The sequence below is a fragment of the Corvus hawaiiensis genome, chromosome 26, assembly GCF_020740725.1.
Source record: "Corvus hawaiiensis isolate bCorHaw1 chromosome 26, bCorHaw1.pri.cur, whole genome shotgun sequence".
NCBI lineage: Eukaryota > Metazoa > Chordata > Aves > Passeriformes > Corvidae > Corvus > Corvus hawaiiensis.
In genome coordinates, this window is record NC_063238.1 from 36453169 (window position 1) to 36474018 (window position 20850).

Sequence of the window (20850 nt, forward strand, 5' to 3'; positions counted from 1 at the left end):
AGGACATAGTCCATGTCTCTTCCCACTGGAACTGGCAATTGTCATGATTTGTGTGCAGGTGACCCTGCCTCAGCACATTCTACAGAGCTTTAACAGCAGACTGCAAAAGAGAAGCTTTTCATTATTCTTCCTAGCTATATTAGGCCAGGTCGCATGTATTTTCCCTTGAATTATCAAGCTATGGCCATAAGACAAAGAAAGAAACAAGATTCTGCAAAACATTTTGATATTATAATGGAAAAAAAGAAAGTAATAGTAAAACATAGTGTTCTTAAATTACTCCTGAACTCTTTATCAAGAAATAGACTACCTTTGAAAGCCACTCTAGTCTGTGTCAGTGTGAGACTAATACCTATTAAAAAGTGAATTAGTTTAACTGAAATAGTGCCAAGAATAATGGTAATGAAAAATACATGAGAGATATCACAGTGCTGAGTGTCCTTTTTCAAACAAGCCCTGTCCTTCAAAGCCTGCTTGTATTCTGATGGGAAGCTCTACTGATCACCTATCTGTGTTAATCAGTGATATCTGCTGGCAAACAAACCATTCCCTACAGCTGTTCTTTCTTTAAACTATTCACTCCAAAAAAAAAAAAAAGTCAAACCAGTGTTGGAAACAAGGCACTACACTTTATTATTAGCATTTTTTACAGCAGCCCAGTCTCAAGGCTACCTTTTCCCCACAATTACATGTGTAAGTGGCTGCCATTTTGCACGGGTGTCACTGGTGATGGAGTTTGCCCACTGAATTTACAGCTGATTGATGTGTGAGACAACAAGAATAAACTCCAGATCAGGCTTTAGGTATTGCTAGCCCAGAAATAATATTCTCTCTCCAAATTTCCCATTATGGATACTCTGCTTCCATTTAAAATTACTTTTTGGAGGAAAACACCAATAAAAGCAGTTGATATTCCTGTCTTTATTTTTTTCCCTCAGTATATGCTGTTGTTGCCAACTGTGATGATCTCCTGAAAACCAGGAACTCAACAATTCCGTTTTTAGAGTCCTTTCCTAGCAAACCCTTGAAAAACTCCAAAACAATCAAGAAAATTCCCCAAACACCTATTTTCTTAGCTGTCCCTGTTGGACTGCAAGCATGAGATGTACTCTTACTTTGGAGAAATCTTGGGGATAATAAAGGGAGTCGTTGTAGTCTGACTTCAGTGTACACAGAGTTTCAGGCATCCTTAACCACACTGGGAACCAGTGCTGATAAGACCTTGGGAGACTTCAGGAAATGGAGAGCCCATGAAGATATGGATGAACTTGCAAGGAAACCTTGAAGATGGCTGGGGATTGGGTAATATGGCCCAGGAGACTTTGTCCTCCAGGGCTGAACTGAACACATCTTAGGCACAGCAGAGGACATGAGTCACTCAAGGTTAAACAGGAATTTTATTGATATCTAATGTCACTTGATATTTTCTTTGAAGTCTGCTTTTTCTCAAGTTTTTTAAACTATCATTTGAGGGATGTCCTGGACAGAAAATAGGGAAGGGACATGGGAGCAAATGGAAATGTACCAGACAAACGCCGTGAGAGGTTACAACATTCCAGACCAGCTGGATTAAAACTTTATCTCAGAGAGTTAGGCTAGGACAAACATTTTCCTTTGTGAAACCTGTGGGTGTTGTTCTGCTATTAGTCATGGTGAATGCTTCAGTGCGGTAAGCTAGAGGAAGTCAAACTGACATCAAAAGTACAGAGAGTGTTGGGGTCCCTCCCCTGCCGTGTAGCCCTGGGAGAGGGGCCCTGAGGGCACAGGCACGGGGTTTCCTGTCCCTGCTCAGCCTCGTTCCCATTGGTTGGTTTGTGTTCCCTGTGTGGGCAGAAGGACCCTTGGTCCCGTGACTGGGACAGTTCCTGAGCAGAGCTCCGGCCATGCGGCTGGAGAAATAAACATCTCTCTGAAACAGCTATCAAGAATCTGTCTGTCCGTATATATTTCCTTTCCACGGGACTCCTGGTTTGATATATGCGTGTTGCAGGATCCCCACTGCAACAAATGGTGGAGATTTGTGAGCAGAACGATCCCCGATCCCTAAGCGACTGATTTGTGTGAGTAAACCCTGGAAACTTTGGATTCCTCTTCTTGGTTTTGCTTTGCTATTCCATATCTAAACTATGGAGGAACCGTGGGAAGACTCTTGGCTCTCAGAGCCGCATATGGACATTTATCTTAAACTTAAAATGATTCTTGAACAACGATTTGTAAATTTTAGCTTGATTCAAGCTCAAAAAGAACTGAAACACTTCCTGGCATGGTTGTTTAAGAACTTTTTCTATGTTTCTTGGGATTTAATTATTACCAAGGGCTTTTGGAAAACCGTTTGGACACAGTTAATATTGGAGTCAAAATATATGCCGATGGAAGAATATTTTCGTGAATATTATTTAGTTACCGAGACTGTTGAGCAATGTCAGCTGTGTCCTGGCGAAGGGAAGCGTGGCGCAGGGACCGTGCGGCCCAGGCCACGTGCACCGAGCGCTCTGAGAGCAGCAGCGAGGCAGTTCCCGCGCGCGGGCGGAGCCACGCGAGCCGCAGTGTCGGTGGCGGAGCGGGGAGCGGCGGGACCCGGCAGTGCCCGCCCGGTCCTGTGCAGCGCGTGGTGGAGCGAGCCCTGTGAACGCCCGACCGAGAGGGGCGGCACGCGGGCAGCGGCTGGCGGCGATGGCGGTGGAACGGAGCCGCGCCCAGCCGAGACGCGCGCTGGAGCAGGGCGCGGGGGAGTCATCGCCCGGGGACCCGGCCGAGACGTGGGTGCAGCGCCCGGCAGCGGCAGCGAAGCTGCGACCAGAGGAGGCGACGCACGGAGAACTGAGCGGCGTGGCCCGGCCCGGCCCGCGCAGCCCCGAACGCGACCCCGGGAAGAGCGCGCAGGCACCAGCAGCCCCGACAATTCCAACACGGGAGCGACCGAAAGAGACAGCAAAGACGCAGCGAGACAGAAAACAGCAGCCACTCGGAAAAAGGAAAAGATCATAGCAACTAAGACCTTAGGGATAGTAAAATGGTATAATGTTAAGCAAAATTATGGTTTTATAACAAGGTGTGACAACCAGCAAGACATATTCGTGCATAGAACTGCTATTAAAAAGAATAACCCTGAAAAATGGATCCCAAGCTTGGGAGATGGAGAAGTGGTGGAATTTAATATTGTACTAGGGAGAAAAGGGTTACAAGCATCGCAGGTCACTGGGCCTGATGGTGTTTCTGTAAAAGGCAGTATATATGCAAAAAATCGTAGTCATGTTAGACAGTATCTCCATTGTAAGCCCCCCCTACAGTTTCCCTTTCCTAATCCCACCTTTCCCTTTTACCCTATGTCCTATTACCCCCAGTGTATTCCCAGTCCGTTTTTTCATCCATGGTTTCCCTCACAAAACCATGCTTTTGCCAATTGTTTCCCCAAAAATCCCTTTCCAATGCCGAGTGGGGGATGAAAAGGGGGAGGGAAGAAGTTAAACCCTCTCCTGCCTCAGTTTCCCCACAAAGCATGCTCAGAGTTCTGTCTCCCTTCTGTCAGCCCTAAGATGTTCCAGAGAATCTGTTTGGACATTTAAAGACTCAGGAGGGTGGCTTGTTTTGTTTTGAAACTGTTCTTGTTATGTTTATCCAGTTGTTTTCATTCTCCTTTTATTAAAATAAAACGGGTGAGGTGTTGGGGTCCCTCCCCTGCCGTGTAGCCCTGGGAGAGGGGCCCTGAGGGCACAGGCACGGGGTTTCCTGCCCCTGCTCAGCCTCGTTCCCATTGGTTGGTTTGTGTTCCCTGCGCGGGCAGAAGGACCCTTGGTCCCGTGACTGGGACAGTTCCTGGGCAGAGCTCCGGCCATGCGGCTGGAGAAATAAACATCTCTGAAACAGCTATCAAGAATCTGTCTGTCCGTATATATATTTCCTTTCCACGGGACTCCTGGTTTGATATATGCGTGTTGCAGGATCCCCACTGCAACAAGAGAGTGCTGTGGGAAAGAGTTGATTCAGTCCTTGGCTGACAGAATATACCAGAGACAAATAACGAAGGATTAGGCTTCTCCTGACACTTTGCTAGCAGAGGAGACATATAGAGCAGGATTCATTTTGCACTGACAGGGGTGTGATCTAGGTCTAATTCCTTTGAAGGCAGTGGCTTATTCAGGTTTAAAACAAGGATGGGATTAATAGCAAACCCTGATATTTACCATGGGCCAAATTCTTCTTGCCTGATAATACAAGCCATGCCTTTGTTTTCCGTGCTTGTATAAGCACGAGAAAGAGAAACTGGACTGTTCATGGAATATTAAATAAATGACACAAGGCAAAGCAACTGCTATCTCTGATGTTGAATAATGAATCCTGCTGATTCAAGGAATACTGCTGGAGACTGTTAAAACTTGATGGAAATAAACTAACAAGAGAAGCCCCTCAGATGATTTAAAGCAAGACAGCTGTGTACAAGGTTTAATACAATGCACAGCCATGAATGATGCAGACTTTTTTGCAGTTTGGGTTGTGTAAAGATACCCACTAAAGAGCAAGGTCAATCTTTACCTGCTCACACAGAAGCTGACTGCCTTCAAAAGAAAATTTTCTTGGGCAAAGCACTGTTTGGTCTTAGTATTTAGCTCACGGATTTAATATTTAAGTCAATATCACTGCGGTCAGGATACGTAAATACTGTGCTCTTAGGAGCACTCAGCAGACCAGTGCTTGAAAAGAAACTGGGTGTGGTTTTGGACATGCTGGCGTATGAATACCAAGGCTGATGTCGCTGTGTTTTGTGGCACAAAAACCATCCCAGAATTTCAACTAAGAATTAGCTGATAAAGTTGATTTCTTACCGGAATTTCAGGCAGTGGAGAGAACATTACTTGTGAGTTTTAAAAAAGAAAACCAAAGACAATCAGTTTATAAACTGATCTTCCATCTGGTTAATACTTTTTGAAAGCCAGACAGCTCTAGCAGTTAAATCTACGAAAGGGTTGAAGGAGAAAGGTCACAGGTAATGACAGGATGAGATACTTCATGGAGTTTAACACTTGATCCAGATTTCCATCTGTTTGATAAGAGATATTCATCCCGGCCCTGATGGTTTTTTAAGCAGTCTCTTCCAACAATATTATCTGTTAGATATCAGAACATGAGTGAAACAAAGCATTTCAGATACCCTAGGGAATCACTTATGGCTCTTTCCTGATACCAGTTTTGAATATTTTGGTTTCCCTACAAGGATGAAATCAGCTCTTACTGCACAAGTTCTGCCACTCAGACAGTTAGCATTGGTCAGATTGTTTCAAACTGAAAAGAAAATGAAATTTTCTGTTCTTAAAGTAAAATAGGGCACAACCAAGCTCCATTGTTCAAGCTATTTTCTTCTTGTTTAGATAGTGTGGTGCTGAAAGCAATTTAAGCCATGTCTGTAGACAGCACTGTGAACTCACTAGTTGTTGATATAAAGATGATATCTCACAGCTGACACTGTACAGTAACTGTGTGTAACCTATATTAAATTCTAAGTAAAAACAAGAACAAGTTCAAATTACTTCTTCATGGTGTCATCTTCATGAATATTCAAATCCATTTGTTATAGTCATCATGATTAATTGTTGTATGAATACAAGCCTAACCTATTTTTCCAACAAATACACTGTATAGTATCATAAATAACTTTTTCCAGGCATTCTGGTCTTCTTTCTTACCTTCTGACATGTTCTTATCTAGTATTTTACACAAAGAGTATAAAAAAAGACAAAGACTCTAAATCATGCCAATTAATATTTTTTAAGCAGAAAAATATTAATTATAAAAATAAAACACTGTGGCTAAATACCTCACAAGATGATGTTAAAAAAAACAAGTATTGGAGAACAATGTCTGGAGACAAGCAACACAAATCTAGAGAACCAGAACAGTTTTATCAAGTGCTAATTTTTTAAAAAAGTATGTGTGTTTCTATGTTAAAAATTTCAGTTCTCGGCGGAATTAAAAAACCCCCAAACATGACCCTCACACTTTTTATATTTCCCTAGCAAGTAGTAAAGTGGTGCAACAGCTGCATTTCTGAGAAACTCAGACTTTTAGGTGTGCAAATGCCTTTCTTAGGTTGATACATGTCTGGTGGCACCCAGAAGGGAAAATGTGGCTATGTAGAGATATTTAAGATTCAGAACACGCCTGCAGCATGTGGCAGCCTGTGGCAGCCTCAGTTCAACTGGAAAACTGAAATGGAAGAGTCATTGCCACTCAGAGCTGCAAAATCCCTCCTCTGGGAGATGTCAGCTCCTGCTGACCTCAGTATTCAATAAAAACTCTTTGCTGGATCACAGGACATCACTGATCTGCAGGACTTGTGAGGTGGTAGCTCAGGAGCCAGTCCAGTCAGAGCTCTCAAGAACACAGCAATACCACTGCATTTGGAAGGGATGATCCAGACATTTCTGGAAAAATGCATCCTAAACCATACACTGTCAATGTGCACATTTTAAAAATTATTACAATGATAAAAAAAACAGGATGTCCTACCTTTACCTATGACCTGACTTCCACTAAGAACAAGCGTAACTGTATTTTGCCTGTGTGTTTAATACCATCCTCTCCCTTGAACAAAAAATCCAGCATAATTTGCAAAGTATTCATTTTTCAAAGATATTCTGTGTCTGGCAGGAGTAGAAAAGGTTGTCTGAAAATATTTCATTAAAGTTGTCTCTATAATTACCCTGAATGGCTGATACTGATTTTGTAGTCTGTAAATGAAAGCATTTTGCTGAAAGACTGAATTGCCCTTCACAACATGAGAAACTTGATTAAAATATCCTGCCAAGGTCGGAGTTTATTGTCCTTGAAGAGAACATTAGCCACCAGGTTCCCTGAGTTAAAATTGTGTGCTACTAAGGCCTTTCTCTTTATTGGAGAAGGAAGGAAATATTTTGTGTCTGTTCCAAAGTCCAGCTCCCTGTTCCTGTCAGAGTGGGATGCTCAGCCCTAAGGAAGGTGCTCTGTTACTCCAGAGACAGAAAGCAGCCTCTGGTCTAATGGACCCACTATGGGTGTCACACATAAAGAAACTTGGCAAGAGAAAAGCTGTTCCATGAGCTTTCCCAGAGCTTAGGATGTATTTAGATGCAAAGTTAGAGCCAGGACTCTTCCACCTCTTAATGATGGTCCAGCTACTCAGAAAGCATGAATTAATCTCTATATTTACTTATGTATTCCTATATTTTTTCCATTATTTTCATGTGTACCACATCTCTAAGAATAGTCCTAAAGTCAGCTGTAGTCCTAAAGATTTCTGAGACATATCTTTTAATGTTCACAATTACTGGCATATTTGTTTAGAGCAGGAACAACCAGGAAAATTCTTATTCTTTGTAAGTGGTATATGCACATTTATACAATAGAGAGAATCTAAAGTGACACTGGTCCTCTGAATATATTTATATATATACATACATGAAAATAAATAAATCAGACCAGGTTAATGACATGAGATGAGGAAGATTAAAGGTGAAGTAAAATGAGCTGATGATGACCTGAAAAATACTTTTCACTGGGCAAAAATGGCCCCTATTCAATCAACAGATTCACTCTTCTCTGTTTCTTTGTCTGCCAACATGACTTTATTGGCAATACCATCTCTTCACCTGTTGTTACTCTCTTGGAAGAGACAATAGGATTCTGTCATTTTCTTGCAGCATCAACAATATTATTGGCTAATTTTTGATCCAACATGTCTGTAGCAAACCACAAATATAAATACCTGAAGCTGTGGCATTTCAGGCTACATAAATGAAAATAATTCAGTCTAATCCATCAGCCTCAGAGCAGCAGTCATAATATATATGAAATGGTTTACTTCTTTTGAAATGGGGGGTGAGAACCCTTTGCATCATAGTCAAAATTAGGAGCAAGTATCATTTAATTATAGAAAGTAGGGCATGAGAGGACCTTGATAAGTCATTTAACCCATGCTTCAGGGTCCTGGATATTACCTAAATCACTCCTAAAAATTGCCTCTCTAAACTGTTTAATTATACCTCAGGGTAAAGCCTTCCAAGCAAAATGACGTTATTTAAGATATTGTTATTAGGTGGTTTTTTTCAAGGTTTCTCCTACTAGCTAATGTAACTATTCCTTAACTTAACCCATCATTTCATGATCTCTACAGATCAAACAAAGAACAATTAATTTCTTCCTTTCCATAGCAACCCCTTCCTTATTTGAAGGCTGTCACAGCTGTCTCTTCATTTGCCTTTACTCTAGAGCAATCCTCTGTCCTATGGAAGTACTGAAAAGAAGCAGGATCCACTGCAAATAAAAACCGTATGTTTAAAGATCATCAGTGCTTTCTCGGGAGAGGGTTAGTTTCTATTTTTGTTTTTGTTTAAAGGGTAGTATCTGTTGCTCAAAACATTGTTCTAACATTGGTAGACTGACTGCCTAAGGATAAACCTGCCTCCAGCTTTCTTTGGCACTTAAGACTGCTGAGAAAGCTCCAGGGAGACCACAGTACACACACACATTTATATCACATATCTGAATACTTATGTAGCAACCTGACCATGTGAAACTGAATGGCTGGTACTGGTAGAGGAATTTTTTTTGCTAGTGGAAAGAAAGGACATGTATTACTGATATTCTTCAAACTCTCCCACCTCTAATACTGCACAGACCACAGAGATCTAGGAGGTGGAGACAGAATTGTTCCCCAAAAGAAGCATGGAGGGAGCATGTGCTGATGTGTGCTATAAGCTTGTGCTCTGGCAATGCTCGATGTCACCAGATGGGGATGGGGAAGGCAAGGTTTCTGCTTTGACCTTTGAACCATATGATGGTGATAAGCCCATAGAACAAATCTCATGAAGAAACGAGAGCTGATGACATGTGGTAGACTCTGTAGTTTTAGGTTTATGGTTGAACTTGATGATCCAAAGTGTCTTTGTCAGCCTAAATGATTGCATGATTCTATGACACAGGCCTGCAGGCAAGTCCCTCCCAGGACCTGAGGCTAGAATGGGCTGAAAGTGTGTGCAGAAGGCACAGCACGTAAACCAGTCTCACCCTGTGATCACAGGAGGTGTGCCTTACACATGACCATGTAACCATGTTCAGTCTGGATTCACAGATGTTAGTTCTGCCCTCCAGATCCTGAGTAGATTTTTGTATCTATGTTCTTGAAACTATACCTGTACTGCTATCACAGAATTAGTGAGTTTGGAAAGGACTTCTGGAGATCATACTGTCAGATCTTCTTCAAAGCAGGATCACCTGCAAGTTGCTTAGGGTCTTGTCCAGTCAGATTTTTAATATTCTCAAGAATGAAGACATCACAAAATCTCTAAGAAACCTCAAACAGTGCTCATTCACATTTAGAGTAAAAAAAGGTATTTAAGTGGAATATACTACATTTCAGTTCATGCACATTCACTGTCCTCCTGTCTCTGGGCACTGCTGAGAAAAGTTTGTCTCTGTCTCCTTATTTTAGAATAATCTGTTTATACATAATTATCAGATTACCACCCTCCCCCCGCCCCCCCCCCCCCCCCCATTCCATCTCCAGCCTGAACAGTCCCAGCTCTCTCAGCCTTTCCTCATTTGGCAGCTCTTCATAGGCCTTCTCTGGACTCCCTCCAGCATGTCCATGTGTCTTCTGTACTGGGTAGTCCAGCACTGGGCCTGGCACTCCAGATGTGTTTCAGTAGGACCAAACAGGGGAAAGATTGCCTTCCTCAACCCAATGAGAACGTTCTGCCTAAGGCAGCACAGGAGGCCACTGGCCTTCAGCCTGTTGGTTCATGGTCAGTTTGGTGTCCACCAGGTTCCCCAGGGCCTTCTCTGCAGAGCTGCTTTCCATCTGGGCAGCTGCCAGTCTCTTGTGGTGCATGAGGCTTTTCCCACCTAGATGCAGACAGTGACATTTCCCTTCTGCTGAATGGAGCTGGAAAAGGGGCTGGAGCACAGGTCTGATGAGGAGCAGCTGAGGGAGCTGGGGTCACTCAGCCTGGAGAAAAGGAATCTCGGAGGGACCTTATCACTCTCTACAACTTCCTGAAAGGATGTTGTAGACAGGTGGGGATTGGTCTCTTCTTAGGTAGTAAGTGGCAGGACAACAGGAAATGGCTTCAAGTTCTTCCAGGGGAGGTTTAGATTGATTATTAGTAAACATTTCTTTACTGAAAGGGTGATCAAGCATTGGAACAGGTTGCACAGGGAATAGTTGGAGTCAGCATCCCTGGGACTCTTGAAAAGGCTTGTGGATGTGGCACTTGTGGTCATGGTTTAATGGTGAAAACAGTGGTGCTGGGTTAACAGCTGGACTCTGTCTTAGAGATCTTTTCCAGCCTTAAGGATACTGTGATTCTTTGACTCCATGATGGTCCTGTCAGTCCATTTCTGCAGCCCACCGAGGTCCCTCTGAGTAGCAGCACAGTCATTTGGTGTATCAGTCACTCCTCCCACTTTAGTGTTGTCTGCACATAAGATTATTAAACTCTAGTGAGTTTGGTGGGAGTCAGTGAGCCCCACAAGACACTTTTAAAACTACTGAGTGATTTAAGGAGTCCCTTGGCTTGTGGAGTGTTGAAATTCTCCCTCAGTACCTTGCTATATTTTTAAGTTCCTAGATGACTTTGAAAAATGGACTTTAGGCCAGATATCTATCCTGGGAATCATTTCTGTGACCACCTATCCTTCTGTGCTTTGGAGACCACAGGTTTCACACAAAGTCTGTAAGAAAATCTGAGGTTTTTTCTGTCTATGTATGTGCTTATGGTTTGCATTTTTAATTCTTTCCTTATTTGTAGGATGCTCTAGCATTTTCTTCTTCCTTTGTCTGAGATTCCTTGAATTGTCATTCTGTAGTAAAGGGCACTAATCTTTGACCAAACACCTTTCACATTCTCTTAAAATCTGAAGCTGCTGAATCCATATTGCTGTTAGCCACAATATGAGAGTTTGATTTTCAGATTATAGTTTAATGATTGTAATTAGAAAAAAACATCTCTTAATTAATGGTGTGCATATTTTCCATTTTTAAATTGCACCTATAAACCATCTTCAGATATACACAAACTTTAGGGACAGACTAAATATTATTTTGACTTGCAAATGTAATTACTGAACCTGAAAGCAAGTTACAAAAAAGGGAATAAAGCATGAAATTTCACAACATTGCTTTTGCTGAGTATTTGCATCATATAATAAAAATATATGTAAATCTATGAATCTGGTTTGAACCTTTAGAAATTTAAATATGGAATCTTACTTGATATATATGTTGCTTTTAGATTTAAAAAAAAAAAAGACTCTGTCAAGTCAAATTACAGAAACTTTGCATTGCAGAAGAAAACCAGAAGTGACCTCAAATCCTCTTCCTTCTTGTACACCATCAGAAGTGCTTTTTAATAAATGCACTTGGATAGAACATTTGTAAACTCAGTGTAGAAGTTAGCACGTTCTGGTGTCATGGAAAGCAATCTGGCCAGCAAAGTTCTGTTAACTGCTTGAAGAGGAAAGGATCACCTACCTTAACAATCTTTGCACAAAGTCTAAGGGACACTGAACAACTTAAACTTATACCAATCTTTGTGCATATGAGTTTTTCTTAAAATAATTGACATGTTAAGGTGCATTCTTTTACACTCCTTCTCCAAAGTCACATTACCTCAGGGAGTTCTGTACTTAAAGCTTTTAGATTTTATTGTTTTGATTGTTGATGAGATTTGAAGTAACTGAATGATTGTGTTAGATAATCTACTGTGCAGTGTTAGCAAAGAAGAGTGACTGTCATCAGAAAATGTACCCTAAGAATAACCAGACACAAGTACATTTTTTCAGGAAAGAAAGTAATAAGTCATTAAAAAAATAATTTCTAAGCATGAAGAGTTATTGAGGTTATAAGAAGATTAATGGAGGCCCCACCATCCTGTGCCATCCCATAGAAAACGGGAACACTTCATGTGTACTCCTGGTATTTCTTACAGTCTCTCATGTGACTAATGGAACACAGCAAACAAAAGCAATCACATTGGCACAAATTAAATATATATAATAAATTCCTCTCTTCCAATTGGTGTCAACAAGCTGCTATTACTCTCAGGATTGCAGAGAACATGTAAATTGTCATAGCATCAATCAGAGTGACATTTGACTACATTTTGGAGGTCAAAAAGTTACAGCAACTTGTAAAACTTGTACAATCCTTGGGCAAGGTTCATATGACTTAAGTTCTGCCTAAGTCTCAAAAAAGAATTTTCACTGGCTTCTCTCAAGGACCTTCAGATCCTCGAGGAATCTACCATAAATCTTTCTGATCATTTTGAGGTATACTACACCCTTAATGTTTCAAGAATAAGTTACTACAAAGAATCATAGAATCATTTAGGTTGGAAAAGACCTCTAAGGCCATCAAGTCCAACTGTTAACCCAGAACTGCTAAGTCCATCACTAAACCATATCCCTAAGTGTCACATCTACATGACTTTTAAATCCCTCCAGGAACGGTGACACCACCACTCCCGTGCACAACCTGTCCCAGTGCTTGACAATCCTTTTGAGGAAGAAATTTTTCCCATTATCTAATCTAAACTTCTCCTGGGGAAACTTGAGGCCACATCTTCTAATCCTGTCTCTTGTTACCAGGGGGAAGAGACCAACCCCCACCTGGTTACAGCCTCCTTTCAGGGAGTTGTAGAGAGTGATAAGGTCCCCCCTGAGCCTCCTTTTCTCCAGCTGAACACCCCCAGCTCCCTCAGCTGCTCCTCATAAGACTTGTGTTCCAGAAACTTCCCCAGATCCATTGCCCTTCTCTGGACACACTCCAGCCCCTCAATGTCTTTCTTGCAGTGAGGGGCCTAAAACTGGACACAGGATTTGAGGTGTGGCCTCACCAGTGCTGAGTACAGGGGGACAATCCCTGCCCTGGTCCTGCTGGCCACACTACTGCTGATACAGCCCAGATGCCACTGACCTCCTTGACCTCCTGAGCACACACTGACTCATATTCAGGCACCTGTTGACCAGCATTCCCAGGTCCTCTTACTCTTATATGGCACCTACTTTTACATCCTCTCCATACAGGTGGATGTTAGAATCACTGATGATCAGGCTGAAGTAGAATAGAATAGAATAGAATAGAATAGAATAGAATAATTTCAGTTTAATGGGATCTACAACAGCTTTCTAGTCCAACTGCCTGACCACTTCAGGGGTGATCAAAAGTTAAAGCCCATTATTAAGGATATTGTTCAAATGCCTCTGAAGATACTGAAAAATTTGGGGCATTGATCACTTCTCTAGGAAGCCTGTTCCAGAGTTTGAACATCCTCTGGGTAGCAAAACGCATCCTAATGTCCATTCTCTGACTTCCCTGATTCAGCTTTGAACCATTCCCACATGTCCTGTCAGTGGGTCCCAGGGAGGAGAGCTCAGCACATCTCTCTCCCATTTTCCTCCTCAGGAAGCTGTTAGAGAGCAACGAGGTCACACCTCAGCCTCCTCTTCTCCAAACTAGACAAAACCAGAGTTCTTAACTTCTCCTTATAGGACATACCTTCCAACTCTAAAGAGAATCATGTGGAACCAGGTCTTTAAAGAAAGAATAAAGTTAAATGCATGCATTCCCACTAAATTCAATGTATTCATATTTCAACAAAAAATGTGCATGGCTGAAAGAAGCCAATGCAGTATTCCTCTTTTGTTGCATCATAGAAGATGTTGGAATGTTTTACACAAAAATCTCAAAGCAATTGAACATATTAGTCAGAGATTACAGCAGCTGAGAAAGGCAAATTTTCAAATCAAATGAAGCTCTGAAATGTTTAATGATGTGTGTGGGTGACCACAGACCAATGATTAATTAAGTGATGGAATGTGCATGATCCTTCTTCCCAATCCCTAGCTGAAATTTGTGGTGACTATTAGTCCTTCCTCTAAAAGAACATGAATATCTGCACATTAAATTAGACTCATACTGAGCACATGTGGGATGATTTCTATGTCAATTATAACCCTGTCTAGCATGCTTATGAAGCTTATTAATATTAATAAGCATTGGAGTTACTTTCCCATATGACAAGACAATCATAGGATAAAAGAATGTGTATATCTAGACCTTATGTATTATTTGAATAATTTCTGGGAGATCTAAGTAATTTCTTTACCTAAACTAGCTCCAGAATTACATAATCTCTGCTACACGGTGTAATATAACTTAGTTCTTCTGTGCTGACTCATTTTCCTGGTTAATATTATTTCTTCTCTGCATTGTGGTGATAGTTATGGATTTATGAATGAGCCTTCTACTGTAGTAGACCTAAAGCAACAGAATAGATAGCACTATCCCTGAACAGCTGCAAGGTAAATGAAGCAGGAGAGCTGGAACAAAGGAGAAATAGTAAAGTGCCTGAAGATTAGATCCATCCAAAGAAATAAACTGATTTTCAAAATTAAGATTCTGACACTGTTGAATTTTTCCATTGATTTCATTAAAGAAGGATTTCTGCATTTTATTTTTAAGGGAAAGGAAAATAAGGATACAGGAAAATACAAAACTGCAGTGATGATTAAATCAAAATTGAAAAATCGAGGTAAAAAATTGTATTAGTGAACTCAGACATTATTTCATTTATACTGGAGGCTACTGTTATCTAGATTAAAACTAATGCATCATACAAAATTATAACACCAGCATCTGGAAGAAGTACAATTATTTGTTGTGATTGTGGAAAAAAAAATTGGCTGGTGTTAGTTTAGATTTTTTTTACACTGATATGCTTCAGCTGCTTCTCAGACTGCAGCAATGGTTAATTAATGAACTCCGCAGCCTTCTTCTCTCCTCTAGGGCTAACTGCATGAAACCTTGCAGCAGAAGAATGACAAATGAAATAGCAACACTTCTTAAAATAGTTGCTAATAAATACAACTCGTATGATGAGATATTCCTCTGTCAGCCAATGGCTGCCTGGCTTTGCACTTCATCCTGTGTACAGTTCCTGATGTTTTTTGTTCTAGATTAAGCAGCACCACACTGATATCTCTGTCAGCAGACCTGGCTGTTTGGAGAGATAAGCATGACAGAGCTCATTCAGAGGGATTCCAAGAGGAGCTGTATGTCCACATTTGTGTTCTCTTTCAGAAGAAATGTGGATTATGAGCAAAACTTTCCCTAAAGAGAGTACTGAGAAGTCATCTTCATGGTTCACCTAAAAATCCTAATATCTATGGGATTCTTTATATTACATTCTGTGGGCTTTAAATCAAGGAACTAAATGAAGTTGTTGGAAGTCTGTGAGTAAGTCAGGCCTTAATAATATCCCTTAGAAAAATCTTTAGTTTCAAGAAATGCCAGGTACTCAGGATTTTTTGTGCTTGATCGCTTTTGACGAGCCAAGTCTCTTCCATCCCTGGTTGGAATGAGTGAGGCTGCTAATAAAATGCTCAAGATTCACTGCAGCACTAACCAAGTGATTTGCATTCATCTCCCTCCTTGGGCCAGATTGAAACTCTACAGTCCTTTGTGCACTGGAGATAGGTACAAGCTGCACTGCACCAAGAACAGAGCAAGTGACAGAACTTGTCTTTGTAAGAAAGGCAAGATGAAGAAAAAAATGGCTCATAAGCCACGAAGCAAGGTCCTTGAGCATCTCATTTGCAGACACACAACTACTAAAGTTTAATTCAGAAGCCTACGTTGGCTGCCACCATGCTCTTACAGATCCTTACACAGTATGCAAAAAGGCTCTGGAACTACAAAAAAGAGGGAGTATGTCTAAAACCTCGGTTTTCCCTAGCATTTAGAGAATCACTGTGATGTTTTGCCCTATATAACTGGGCTTTTCAGCACTCTGAAAAGGAGGTTCAAGATTCATCATATCATAGTGGAGATCAGACTGTACAGTCTGCTGGCTGGGACCTGTGCTCAAGGGAGTGATTTAACAACCTTATATAAAACACTATAATATTGACCAAGGACACCTCCAGTGATGAATTCCATAATCAGTTGGTTACAGAGCCAGGTTTATTATTTTTTTAATTTTTCTTTTTTCACATTGAATCTTAAACTTTTATCTTCACAGAAGAACAGTTGTGCTAGGAATGGGGGGACGATTTGCTTTGGAAACTCTCTGGTGAGGTAAGAGAGACAGATTTCAATCCCCTCTGGGGAAAAAGGCATTCAAACCTTGGTCTACCACATCCCAGGGACATTTTCATTACTACATTTTTTTACACAGAGGAAGAGCACAACAACCTTCTCTACTGACTTTGACACCAGACAGGTGGTGTGTGTGTAGTACAGCTGCAAAATGTGTTCCAAGTAGAACAGTGTCCTGTTACCCAGGGTGCTGGGTAGGGTGGGCTGCTGGTAACTTTAACATAGAGTTATTGAGGTACTTCATGGGATGCACAGAAACAGAAGCGCAGTTAAGGGCAAGAAGGCTACACTTAGAGAAATGTGATCGTAATAGTCTGTGATAATCACAGACTCATTGAATGCAAGGTTGGAAGGCACCTCCAGGATCATCTGGTCCAGCCTTTCTTGGCAAAAACACAGTCTAGACAAGATGGTCCAGCACTCTGTCCAGATGAATCCTAAAAGTGTCCAACGTCAGGGAATCCACCACATCCCTGGGGAGATTATTCTCATTGCAAAAATTTTTCATCTTATGTCCAATCTGAATCTCCCCAAGAGTTACTTGTACCCATTACCCCTCACATTTTCCATATGACTCCTTGTAAAAAAGGAGTCTGATCTTTCTTGCCATCCTTTCAATACCAGAGGGTGAAAATGTCTCCTCTAAGCCTTCTTTTCTCAAGGCTAAACAAGCCCACTTCTCTCAGCCTTTCCCCACATGCCAGGCTTTCCCCTTCTTTGCTCATCTTTGTGGCCTCTCTTTGGACTCTGTCCAGCCAGTCCACACCCTTTTTGCATAGCGGGGACCAAACCTGAACACAGTATTCCAGGCCAGGCAAGTGCTGAGTAAATTGAGATAGCAAATTCTTGATCTCTGCTGGGGATGCCCTGGTTGATGCAGCCCAGCCTCCTGCCGGCTTTCTCTGCCCCAGCTGCAACTAGTCACTCATACTGAACTTCTTGTCCACCAGGACCCCAAGATCCCTTTCCATAAAGCTGCTTCACAGGCAGATCCAAGCCTGTACTGAAATTCTGGACTATGTTTTCCCAGATGCAATACTTTACACTTGTTCTTGTTGAACTTTACTGGATTCTTTCTAGCCCACTCTTACAGACAATCCAGATCTTCCTGCAGGGTGTCTTCTCCTTTCCTTCCTCAGTTTGGGACCATGGACAAACTTTGTAAGGGTATGCTTGATTCCATCTTCCAGATCACTTACACTGTGAGCCCAAAATCAATCCCTTGGGGACCCCACTTGTGACAGGTTGCCACTTTGAAAAGGAGACATTTTCCACCACACAGTGGGTGCTGCCTTTCAGTCCATTCCCCACCCACGGCACTGCCCACTTGCCTGGACCCATAACACGTCATGTTAACATGATGTTAACAAAGTGCCTGCAGGAACAGAGGGCCAGGCAGGAGCTGAGTAAGGATTTTCAGATTTGGAGTTTCCATCAACGCAAGCACTAATTAAAAAGTATAATTTCTTTTCTGTTTACTAAATCTCAATTTTTATGTGAAACACTCTAGTTTATCTCATGCATAGCCAGATATTCTGGAAATAAGGAAAAGGTAAGGAGACGCTGTTCTACCCTCCACCTTCTCTGCCTCCTGAAAAAAGAAGAATCCCTTGAACAGTTCTAGTTTTGCCTCATTCTCTTCCCTGTTCCAATGATGTCATTGACTGTGTTGAGAAGTGCATTAAGAAGCTGAACTGGAGATGTTTATCCCCTTCATTCTTCTGTACAGGCTAATAAGGATCATTCAAACATGATCTGCTGTGAGCTGTAAGTGCAGTGCTCTCGTATGTGATTATTTTGCATTAGATGTTGCTGTTTTGGAGCATATGCCTCTTTCTAGGCCATGAAAAACAACAAACAAGCAAAAAATAAACCCTTGAAAACAACCCAGAAGTGTTCTGACAGCAGAAAAAATGTCACATTAAATCTAGCAAAGTAGGTTTTACTGAGAACAAGCACACTGACTGTTGTAAGCTGAAACTCACTGATGAAAGCAGGTTTCATTCATGGTTTTGCCTGAGTTCCTACATATTGGAGGCAATTAATCATCAAATTGTAAATATACTTAGTGCATTTGCCCTACTTAGCACAACAATGATGCAGCTGCTTCAGAGAAAAGTGTATCCAATGTTAATCTAATTATGCTGTGACCCACTGATACTGGTCAGGTGATATTACAGGATATAAAAGGAAAGCAGTTCATAATCCAGTCTAAAATCACACACTCAAGTTATAAGTTGCCCACAAAAGACTATGGCACAAAAACACATAGCAAATAATGCTGCAAAATCAAACATGAGGATAAAGGTGGAATGCTTTGATTCTGCTTCTCAAATGGTAGCTAACTTTGGAATGTCCTTATATTTTACAGATTGAATAGATTTTCCACAAGCATTTATCAGAAATTTCGAAGACATGGGTGTGTTTTGCATGTACTCAATACTGATATCTATGATCAGATTTTGGAAAACATGTAGCTGAAATACACACGCAAAAACTGTCAGTTTCCATTGTAAAATTACACAGATTTATCTCTGTGGGGCTCCTTGTGACTTCATGAACCCTGCCTTTCCCTCTATTAATAACCCTGTGAGAGGATTTGGGGAAAAAATAAGCAGGGAAAAAATTAATTCACAGAACTGCCTAGGCTTGAAAAGACAGAGGGAAAAGAATGATTTTTACCCAGTCTTAGTATTACCAACTTCAAGGTTATTTCTAAATGTATTTTTAGAGTTTTATTTAATACGCAAAATTTAGGACTTGGCTCTTCAAGGTATCCCTTATATATGTGATTTAGTAACGAGAGTAGTCTAACTGACTCTGGTGGAATTTGCTCATGTGAATGAAAAGTGCAAAGGCAGAGGATTAAAATCCAGAGTATGTGTGTAGCTTGCATAATTTCAAGCCTGTCAAAATTCATATCTATATTATCATCTGCCTATGTTACATAACATGAAGGAGCTCTGAGTTGTTTGTTCTTCCCCATATTTCTGAAACACATATGTGGTCTTTGAAATTTTGGATTGCATACATTATTACCCAGGAAAAAGTAAGAATGAATGCAATACAAATAAAACTTTGATTTTGGGGAATGTCAGAGACAAACAGTACCCCCAGCATGGTATCTGGTCAGGCACACAAATCCATGAGCTGCACTTGTTTACCAATAAGATCTTTTATTTCTCATTTGCTTCCTGACCCAATCTGAAGTCAGTAGTGGTGCAGCCTTTAGCTAAGTCATGGTATCAGTCCCTTTTTCATGGTTTCTCTCAAGCTGAGCCACAGCACATTCCTCAGCATTTCAGGTTGGGGTCAGTTGGGTCAAGAGTGGTCATATCCCCCCAGAAACACTCAACATTTGCCATGATTGAAATTAGTGAGTCTATGGGGGTTTTTTTTGTTCTTGTTACTTTAAGAAAATCTAGTTTCAAACCTTTCTCCTTCACCTTTTTCTAGGATGCTTGTCCAAATTAATTTTGAGATGCAAGGGAAGAAAAATCAAGTGACATCTTAAGTGTTACTGCAAGAAAAAGAAGATGAACAGAGAGCACTATTTGTATTCATGGTAATGCATGAAAACTACAACAAATAGTGAACCAGGCGGTAGTACTGCATGCTTGTGTGCAGCAATACTAATGGTTTGAACTGCTTGTGAACAAACTTATCAATGAAAACAAAGCTTAATTAAGAGGTTAGGGGGAAACACATGGAAGCAATTGATTTTCCTCTTGTGTAACTGTTGCAACTTCATGAGTTTAGATAAATGTACGGCTGACGTATACCTGCGTGACTGAGAAGAGGATCATGACCATTTTGCCCATGGATGCTTCTGGGTACAGTACTAAACTGATTCCAGGGCAGACATTTTTTTCTGTTCAGAACTGATTCAGTATTTTCCCTGTATGAAATCCTGATTTCAAAAAAATCCATGGAAAACCCATTATTTGTACCATGACCAGAGTTTTACCATTTGCTTTTTCTTTCATTGCATACTTTAATTCCTGGTTTTAGTCCAGTGTAAGCATCTGTCTGCATCCTGAGGCAGAGCAAGATGCTCACAGATATTGCTACATAATCAAATAGTTCATTTAGTCTTGTAAGGCTTCTTTGAAAGGAAGATGCTGTATGTTACCTGAGAAAATAAGCCTTGTGATAAAAGAGAGTGTTTTGCTTGCAGGAGGAAGAGGGCTTTGTTGGCCCAAAGATTTCCTACATAATCTTGATGACACAGTCATTTAAATTCCCCGTGTTCACCTGTGAAGCAATAGCTATATATCCTTCAGCCGCAAAAGCCCTCATTCACTAACGCTCGAGAGAACTCAGCAATCCTTTGCAAAAAGTAAGAAAATGGTGCAACAATAGAAAGTGCCAAAGTAGGAGTGTGCCTCACCCGGGCACCAGATCCGGCTCCCCGGAGCCCCGGCGCAGAGCCCCGGCCCGCCCTGCAAGTGGGATGCGGGAGGGTGCCAGGCCGTGGGGTCGGGGCCGTGGGGTCGGGGCCGTGGGGTTGAGGCCGTGGGGTTGAGGCCGTGGGGTCGGGGCCGTGGGGTCGGGGCCGTGGAGGGGCGCGGGGCCGCGGGCGGGCTCGGTCCCTGCGGGGCCGCTGGAGGGAGCCCCCGGGCCGCCTTCAGCACCGCGCGGGCGGACAGCGCTCGGAGGCCGCGCTCCGCGCCCCGCGCATCCCCCCGCGCTGCCCTCCGCGCCCGAGCCAGAGGCTTTCC

At 41.7% G+C, this 20850-nt stretch overlaps 1 protein-coding gene and 1 long non-coding RNA gene across 3 annotated transcripts in view; both read right to left on the minus strand.

Moving 5' to 3' along the window:
- Positions 1–20850, minus strand: part of ADCY8 (adenylate cyclase 8) — a 123049-nt gene that overhangs the window by 99328 nt on the left and 2871 nt on the right. The window lies entirely within an intron of this gene.
- LOC125316961 lies at positions 6620–20613 on the minus strand. The gene is made up of 3 exons (XR_007199922.1): positions 17331–20613; positions 12058–12063; positions 6620–6632 (listed from the first exon to the last, which is right to left on the minus strand). It is a non-coding gene; the product is annotated as an uncharacterized LOC125316961 (long non-coding RNA).